Raw genomic sequence first — 8867 nt, forward strand, 5'->3', positions numbered from 1 at the left:
CTGGGAAGGGAGTGTGACTGTGGGATAGCAGGTATAGTAGGGAGAGATGTGCCTATAGTAACAGTGGATAATAGTCTCTGGGAAGGGAGTGTGACTGTGGGATAGCAGGTATAGTAGAGAGAGATGGTACCTATAGTAACAGTGGATAGTAGTCTCTGGGAAGGGAGTGTGACTGTGGGATAGCAGGTATAATAGGGAGAGATGGTGCCTATAGTAACAGTGGATAATAGTCTCTGGGAAGGGAGTGTGACTGTGGGATAGCAGGTATAGTAGGGAGAGATGGTGCCTATAGTAACAGTGGATAATAGTCTCTGGGAAGGGAGTGTGACTGTGGGATAGCAGGTATAGTAGGGAGAGATGGTGCCTATAGTAACAGTGGGATAATAGTCTCTGGGAAGGGAGTGTGACTGTGGGATAGCAGGTATAGTAGGGAGAGATGGTGTCTATAGTAACAGTGGATAATAGTCTCTGGGAAGGGAGTGTGACTGTGGGATAGCAGGTATAGTAGGGAGAGATGGTGTCTATAGTAACAGTGGATAATAGTCTCTGGGAAGGGAGTGTGACTGTGGGATAGCAGGTATAGTAGGGAGAGATGGTGCCTATAGTAACAGTGGATAATAGTCTCTGGGAAGGGAGTGTGACTGTGGGATAGCAGGTATAGTAGGGAGAGATGGTGCCTATAGTAACAGTGGATAATAGTCTCTGGGAAGGGAGTTAGACTGTGGGATAGCAGGTATAGTACGGAGAGATGTGTCTATAGTAACAGTGGATAATAGTCTCTGGGAAGGGAGTGTGACTGTGGGATAGCAGGTATAGTAGGGAGAGATGGTGCCTATAGTAACAGTGGATAATAGTCTCTGGGAAGGGAGTGTGACTGTGGGATAGCAGGTATAGTAGGGAGAGATGTGTCTATAGTAACAGTGGATAATAGTCTCTGGGAAGGGAGTGTGACTGTGGGATAACAGGTATAGTAGGGAGAGATGGTGCCTATAGTAACAGTGGATAATAGTCTCTGGGAAGGGAGTGTGACTGTGGGATAGCAGGTATAGTAGGGAGAGATGGTGTCTATAGTAACAGTGGATAATAGTCTCTGGGAAGGGAGTGTGACTGTGGGATAGCAGGTATAGTAGGGAGAGATGGTGCCTATAGTAACAGTGGGCTAATAGTCTCTGGGAAGGGAGTGTGACTGTGGGATAGCAGGTATAGTAGGGAGAGATGGTGCCTATAGTAACAGTGGATAATAGTCTCTGGGAAGGGAGTGTGACTGTGGGATAGCAGGTATAGTAGGGAGAGATGGTGCCTATAGTAACAGTGGATAATAGTCTCTGGGAAGGGAGTGTGACTGTGGGATAGCAGGTATAGTAGGGAGAGATGGTGCCTATAGTAACAGTGGATAATAGTCTCTGGGAAGGGAGTGTGACTGTGGGATAGCAGGTATAGTAGGGAGAGATGGAGTCTATAGTAACAGTGGATAATAGTCTCTGGGAAGTGAGTGTGACTGTGGGATAGCAGATATAGTAGGGAGAGATGTGTCTATAGTAACAGTGGATAATAGTCTCTGGGAAGGGAGTGTGACTGTGGGATAGCAGATATAGTAGGGAGAGATGTGTCTATAGTAACAGTGGATAATAGTCTCTGGGAAGGGAGTGTGACTGTGGGATAGCAGGTATAGTAGGGAGAGATGGTGCCTATAGTAACAGTGGATAATAGTCTCTGGGAAGGGAGTGTGACTGTGGGATAGCAGGTATAGTAGGGAGAGATGGTGTCTATAGTAACAGTGGGATAATAGTCTCTGGGAAGAGAGTGTGACTGTGGGATAGCAGGTATAGTAGGGAGAGATGGTGCCTATAGTAACAGTGGATAATAGTCTCTGGGAAGGGAGTGTGACTGTGGATAGCAGGTATAGTAGGGAGAGATGGTGCCTATAGTAACAGTGGATAATAGTCTCTGGGAAGGGAGTGTGACTGTGGGATAGCAGGTATAGTAGGGAGAGATGGTGCCTATAGTAACAGTGGATAATAGTCTCTGGGAAGGGAGTGTGACTGTGGGATAGCAGGTATAGTAGGGAGAGATGGTGCCTATAGTAACAGTGGATAATAGTCTCTGGGAAGGGAGTGTGACTGTGGGATAGCAGGTATAGTAGGGAGAGATGGTGCCTATAGTAACAGTGGATAATAGTCTCTGGGAAGGGAGTGTGACTGTGGGATAGCAGGTATAGTAGGGAGAGATGGTGCCTATAGTAACAGTGGATAATAGTCTCTGGGAAGGGAGTGTGACTGTGGGATAGCAGGTATAGTAGGGAGAGATGGTGTCTATAGTAACAGTGGATAATAGTCTCTGGGAAGGGAGTGTGACTGTGGGATAGCAGGTATAGTAGGGAGAGATGGTGCCTATAGTAACAGTGGATAATAGTCTCTGGGAAGGGAGTGTGAGTGTGGGATAGCAGGTATAGTAGGGAGAGATGGTGTCTATAGTAACAGTGGATAATAGTCTCTGGGAAGGGAGTGTGACTGTGGGATAGCAGGTATAGTAGGGAGAGATGTGTCTATAGTAACAGTGGATAATAGTCTCTGGGAAGGGAGTGTGACTGTGGGATAGCAGGTATAGTAGGGAGAGATGGTGTCTATAGTAACAGTGGATAATATTCTCTGGGAAGGGAGTGTGACTGTGGGATAGGAGGTATAGTAGGGAGAGATGGTGCCTATTGATGGACCATATATAGCTAAACATATATGGCTAACACATTTATGTATCATACAGGGTTAACACTGTTGGACTATTTGCAGTGTGTGCAAATACTTGGTTCTGACTTGGTCACAGTAACCTTCAGTTAGAGACTTCTCCTGGTGCATATCACTGATAAGCCACATTTAATGAGCATATACTTTCTTAGCCAAAAACTAATTATGTTTTCTCCACGTAGTCTATTTTTTCATAATACGATGTATTTCTCGTCATTATAATGATGCTTTTCTCATCATCACAATGGAATGTCTTTGTCCTTTACCTTATAAATTCTCTTACCGAATCTTAAATAAACTGAGTTTGTTTCTGACTTACCTACCTGTTGGTCTGTTTCATACAAACTCCCAGATCTGCGTGCCTGGAGAGACAATCACAGATGATCTACCAGTGACGGTTCAAAGCGAGTGCACTCATAGCTACAAGTTCTAAATAGGACGGTTCCAGTTATTGCCCTTTCACCTATAGTAACAGTGGATAATAGTCTCTGGGAAGGGAGTGTGACTGTGGGATAGCAGGTATAGTAGGGAGAGATGTGTCTATAGTAACAGTGGATAATAGTCTCTGGGAAGGGAGTGTGACTGTGGGATAGCAGGTATAGTAGGGAGAGATGGTGTCTATAGTAACAGTGGATAATAGTCTCTGGGAAGGGAGTGTGACTGTGGGATAGCAGGTATAGTAGGGAGAGATGGTGCCTATAGTAACAGTGGATAATAGTCTCTGGGAAGAGAGTGTGACTGTGGGATAGCAGGTATAGTAGGGAGAGATGGTGCCTATAGTAACAGTGGATAATAGTCTCTGGGAAGGGAGTGTGACTGTGGGACATCAGGTATAGTAGGGAGAGATGGTGCCTATAGTAACAGTGGATAATAGTCTCTGGGAAGGGAGTGTGACTGTGGGATAGCAGGTATAGTAGGGAGAGATGGTGCCTATAGTAACAGTGGATAATAGTCTCTGGGAAGGGAGTGTGACTGTGGGATAGCAGGTATAGTAGGGAGAGATGGTGTCTATAGTAACAGTGGGATAATAGTCTCTGGGAAGGGAGTGTGACTGTGGGATAGCAGGTATAGTAGGGAGAGATGGTGCCTATAGTAACAGTGGATAATAGTCTCTGGGAAGGGAATGTGACTGTGGGATAGCAGGTATAGTAGGGAGAGATGTGTCTATAGTAACAGTGGATAATAGTCTCTGGGAAGGGAGTGTGACTGTGGGATAGCAGGTATAGTAGGGAGAGATGGTGTCTATAGTAACAGTGGATAATAGTCTCTGGGAAGGGAGTGTGACTGTGAGATAGCAGGTATAGTAGGGAGAGATGTGTCTATAGTAACAGTGGATAATAGTCTCTGGGAAGGGAGTGTGACTGTGGGATAGCAGGTATAGTAGGGAGAGATGTGTCTATAGTAACAGTGGATAATAGTCTCTGGGAAGGGAGTGTGACTGTGGGATAGCAGGTATAGTAGGGAGAGATGGTACCTATAGTAACAGTGGATAATAGTCTTTGGGAAGGGAGTGTGACTGTGGGATAGCAGGTATAGTAGGGAGAGATGGTGCCTATAGTAACAGTGGATAATAGTCTCTGGGAAGGGAGTGTGACTGTGGGATAGCAGGTATAGTAGGGAGAGATGGTGCCTATAGTAACAGGTATAGTAGTAATACAACTACAACAAGTCCCTACAAGGGAAACAATATGGTGCAGTGTCTATAAGTATTAATTCCTATTTATTTATAAACTTCTGCCGTATAAGGGCAAGAGTAACAGACAGACAGTCGGACTCTACATGTTGTGGGTCCCTGTTTGTGGGTTGTTGAGTAATGGAGCAGATGTGAGGGCAGCAGAAGGTTGGGGGTCACTGTCAGAATGAAATCTGAGTAGATCTGACAGTTGCCGCCCAACAGATGAAAAAGTGTTTGGGGTGAGGGGTCACATTTTTGAGTAAAATTTAAACAGAATTCCAGGAAAAGGAAACCAGAGTCAAATCGATATTTATTTCCTTATTGCGGTTCAGTAGAAGTCTCTTTCCCAACTGCACCAGCTCAGGTGGAGAATTCTGCCTCTTTCTGCTCTCTGCACTGCTGGTCCTGACTACTCAAGCTACTAAACACTGTATCAGTTTTCAGCTCTCCTTCAGCCCAAACTCCATCTCCCACAATGCCTTGCGTGTTCTGTGCATAACAGGCCCGAGACGAAGAAGAGCAGAGAGGTTGAAGGCATTATGGGAAATGAAGTCTTGGTTGGAGGAGAGTCGAGACTCTGATACATTCGGTCTCATTTCGGAGCGGCGTGTCGAGTTGCAGTTGCACAAGTCGCCAAAATCAGTTGTATGAAACAAAAATGACATTATATGAAGGTACAACCACAATTTTTTTCTATTGGAAATTGTAGGTTGACACTTGCTTTGAATGACACTTGTGCAATGGCACCTTGGCTACAATTAGTCGTGTGGTTTTCCAGCAGTGCAGGAAACAGTTGTGCAGTTACACAATGAAGCTGCAGTTCTTCCATCCTGTATAAATACAGTAAATCTATATAGTATCTATAGGGGTGCAGTATATAACTTCTGCTAAAGCGCTAATCTGAATGGACTTTATATACGGTATATATAGACATGGGGATCTGTTATCTGGAAACCCATTAGAAAGCTCCATTAAAGGAGTGGTTCACCTTTCAGTTAATGTTTAGTATGTTATAGTATTCTAAGCAACTTTTCATTTGGTCTGCATTGTTTATTTTGTATAGTTTTCAAATGTTTTTCTTCTGATTCTTTCCAGCTTTTAAATGGGGGTCACTGACCCCCTCTAAAAAAAACAAATGCTCTGCAGAGCTACAAATGTATTGCTATTGCGACTTGTTTTTACTCGTCTTTCTATTCAGGTCCACCCTTATTCAGATTCCACTTTCTCATTCAAATCAATGCCTGGTTGCTAGGGGAATTGGGACCCTAGCAACCTAAAATTAAAATTGCAAACTGGAGAGCTGCTGAATAAAAAGCGAAATAACTCAAAAACCACAAATAATAAAAAGTGAAAACCAATTGCAAATTGTCTCAGAATATCCCTCTCTACATCACACTAACAGTTAATTTAAAGGTGAACGATCCCTTTAACCATCCAATTCGTATTTCCTTTTTCTCTGTAATAATAATTCTCGCAGTCACTCACCCTTGGCCTTGGGAGTAGAACCACCAGTTATGGGAGCAGTTTCTTATCTATAAATTGTTTTACTTTGCCTTAAAATAATCTTACATTCCCATACGTCTTTTTTTCGGCTCTTCGGAGCCCTTAAAGGACACACAGCTTGCACTTCACTTTTCTCTCTGAGATGTACTTGGAAGTCTATAGGGAGAGGTTTTCCGTGGCTGGCCTTATTTATACTTGGATATTTGTTTAATTTACCAGTGAAGCCGAATTTTGTTATTCAGTAAAGGTGGCCATATATGTGCCCTGATATGCCCACCTTGAGTGGCTGATATTGGCTGATGCAATTGTGGGCCCTAGGGCCCAACAATCAGATCACAATGAGAGGGAATGCCGTATTGCGAATTTTTTCTCCGTTTTGCGAATTTTTTCGGAATGGGACTCACTACTAGTCACAAACGACATCAATAATAAGCATCACGACTTAACCATTTAACTAACCATTTAACTAATCACCCTGTCTGTCCCGTGTGCCCTTTCTCCTCTGATGGAACTTGCAGGATCTACTGTTTCCATCTGTTGTTGCTCCATTTCTATTCTAAGCTAATTAACTCCAACAGACCCTTCCTGCTCATTGTGTGTGATGTGCTGTTACTGCTGTCTAGAAAGTGGTAGACGTGTAGGCGTTGAGGTTAGAAAGGTTATCTATAGGTTGCTGAAGTAAAACTAACATAAGTTTTCTTTAGCAACAGCAGGAATTTATAGAAATTTCCTCCATAAGGTCCGAGTGAGAACTGCATAAACAACCCCATGCCGGCCTCAGCCCTACTGGATTATATGACTTGTCTGATTGACTTCTGACCACTTTTCGGCTATATCTTAGTCGGAGAAACCTGTTGGAGACCCCCCCATATCTTAGTTTTATCAAGGGGTGGGCTGAGTAACTTTGGGCTTCAGACAGGTGCGAGTCAGATAAATCTCAAAGTCTCTGGCTTGGAAGGAACATTGTATTGATCCATCTACAGAGAGACCAGTAGGATAGGACGTGACTCTGGTTGGCATCAGCTGTTTCGTTGCCCGTGTCATCCTCATAGGTTAATGTTTGCAAGATGTATCTGGATCCACGGCCTAATATGAGGGTACCGTACCAAGTAGAATTCAAAGTGGGGTGAGGTCCATTAGTAGCTCAGGTTTTAATAAAATAAAAAGACTTTATTAGGACATACAAGAAGCCTAACGCATTTCATGCCTAAATGGGCACTTACTCGTACCAAGTACTCTGGGTTATTATGGGATGATCTGTTTTAGGGTAGAACTACACGGGCGATTTTCGGTGCCACGTCTTTCCGTTCCAACGCGTCACGTCGGATGCACGGAATCTAATGTAAGTACAAGCTGATTGCATCCGACACAAAACGACTGTCGGAGGAAGACGCAACATGCGGCGTTCACATCTGCCAGTCGTGTCGGATGCAATCGGATTGTACGTGCGACATTTGTATTACTTACATTAGATTCGGCGCTTTCAACGTGACACCTTGCGTCGGAACGGATGGACGCGCACCGTGTGGTTCTACCTTTAAAGAGACTTCTCACAATCGTTTAAGCACCTTCAGATCATTTTCCTTCTGTGACAAGTTAAAGGGTCATGAGAAATTTGTTTTTTAAGTGTCCTTGGGGTTGGACCTTGGCAACCTGAGACATTTACGGCTGCAGCTGCCAATCAAAAATAGTTGTGTGTTTCCCAATGACTTTCCTCAAAGTCCCTTGTGTCGTAACTGGCTCCTTGCACTACAGTGTGTGTGTGTATCAGGCATCATTCAGTCTCTCCGATGAATCGCACACCCCCTGATGTTTTACCATCAATTAGCAACGGCTGCAAATGAACGCAGTCGCAATTATGCTGGAAATGTGGAGGATAAGATGCGTTTCGGGAAAAAAGTCACAGTGGTGTAACTAGATACTGGGCCTCACAGCTCCCCCAGCATATCCAGAGGCCGTCCTGATTTACCAATATATCTTGAAATTGCTCATTAATTAGGGCCTCCTATACCTCATAGCTTATGCTTATAAAGCCTATGATTAAGGGATTGACTCCCGAAACGCGTAAGGCGGTTGTTACCCGCAGGACACTGCAATTTTCCGGAGTGCCGTCCTTTTTTTGATTGTGGAAATTGTGTGGACAGTGGGGACAGAGCACCTGGAGTCTAAATGGAGAGCGGCTACGGGAGCGTTCGTTTTTGAGTGGTGCCCTTGTTTTTTTGTTCTCCTATAACTTATGCCCCCCTGCAGCCACAGGGTCTGCTTCTTCTGTAGTTACACCCCTGGAAAAGTGTCTGAAATTGCACCAATATTATCCTTAGCGCACCCAACCCCCTTCCAAGCTCTACATTCTCCTTGTGTTTTATTTATTCCCAGCATTCATGTGGAAGAGGAGTAAGATTAAAGGAGAATTCAACCCTTTAGCGAAAAAACCCCGTACCCCTCACCCCACGTAGACCCCCCTCCCCCAGCTTATCTGCCCCCCAGGGAAATGCCCCCAACTTTTTACTTACCCGTCAGTGCAGATTCAGGGATCGCAGTTCACCGCAGACATCTTGCGGTGAGACGTAGACGCATTTCACTGGTTTGCGCATGCGCCAACATGGACGGAAGTTGCCGAAGCGCCGGAAGATAGCTGCGGAGAACTCCGATCCCTGAATCTGCCCCGAGGGATAAGTAAAAAGTTAGGGGCATTTCCCCGGGGGGCAGAGGTGGGCCTAGCTGGCCGGTCACCCTAGGCACCCCAGCCAGGCAGAAAAGAGGATGGATCCGCACGCCAGCGTATTTAAAACCCCAAAGCTTTACTTATCCATTAGTAAAACAGTTACAGAACCCCAGCCAGGCAGCTCACCCCCCATTCCCGTCTTTCGCGTATATGCGCATAAGTGTCTCTCACGCGCCTACACATGAACGCTTCAGCGATGTTCGCATGCATCAGTGTCGTTCGA

The sequence above is a fragment of the Xenopus laevis genome, chromosome 3S, assembly GCF_017654675.1.
Source record: "Xenopus laevis strain J_2021 chromosome 3S, Xenopus_laevis_v10.1, whole genome shotgun sequence".
In the NCBI taxonomy this organism is placed as follows: Eukaryota; Metazoa; Chordata; class Amphibia; order Anura; family Pipidae; genus Xenopus; species Xenopus laevis.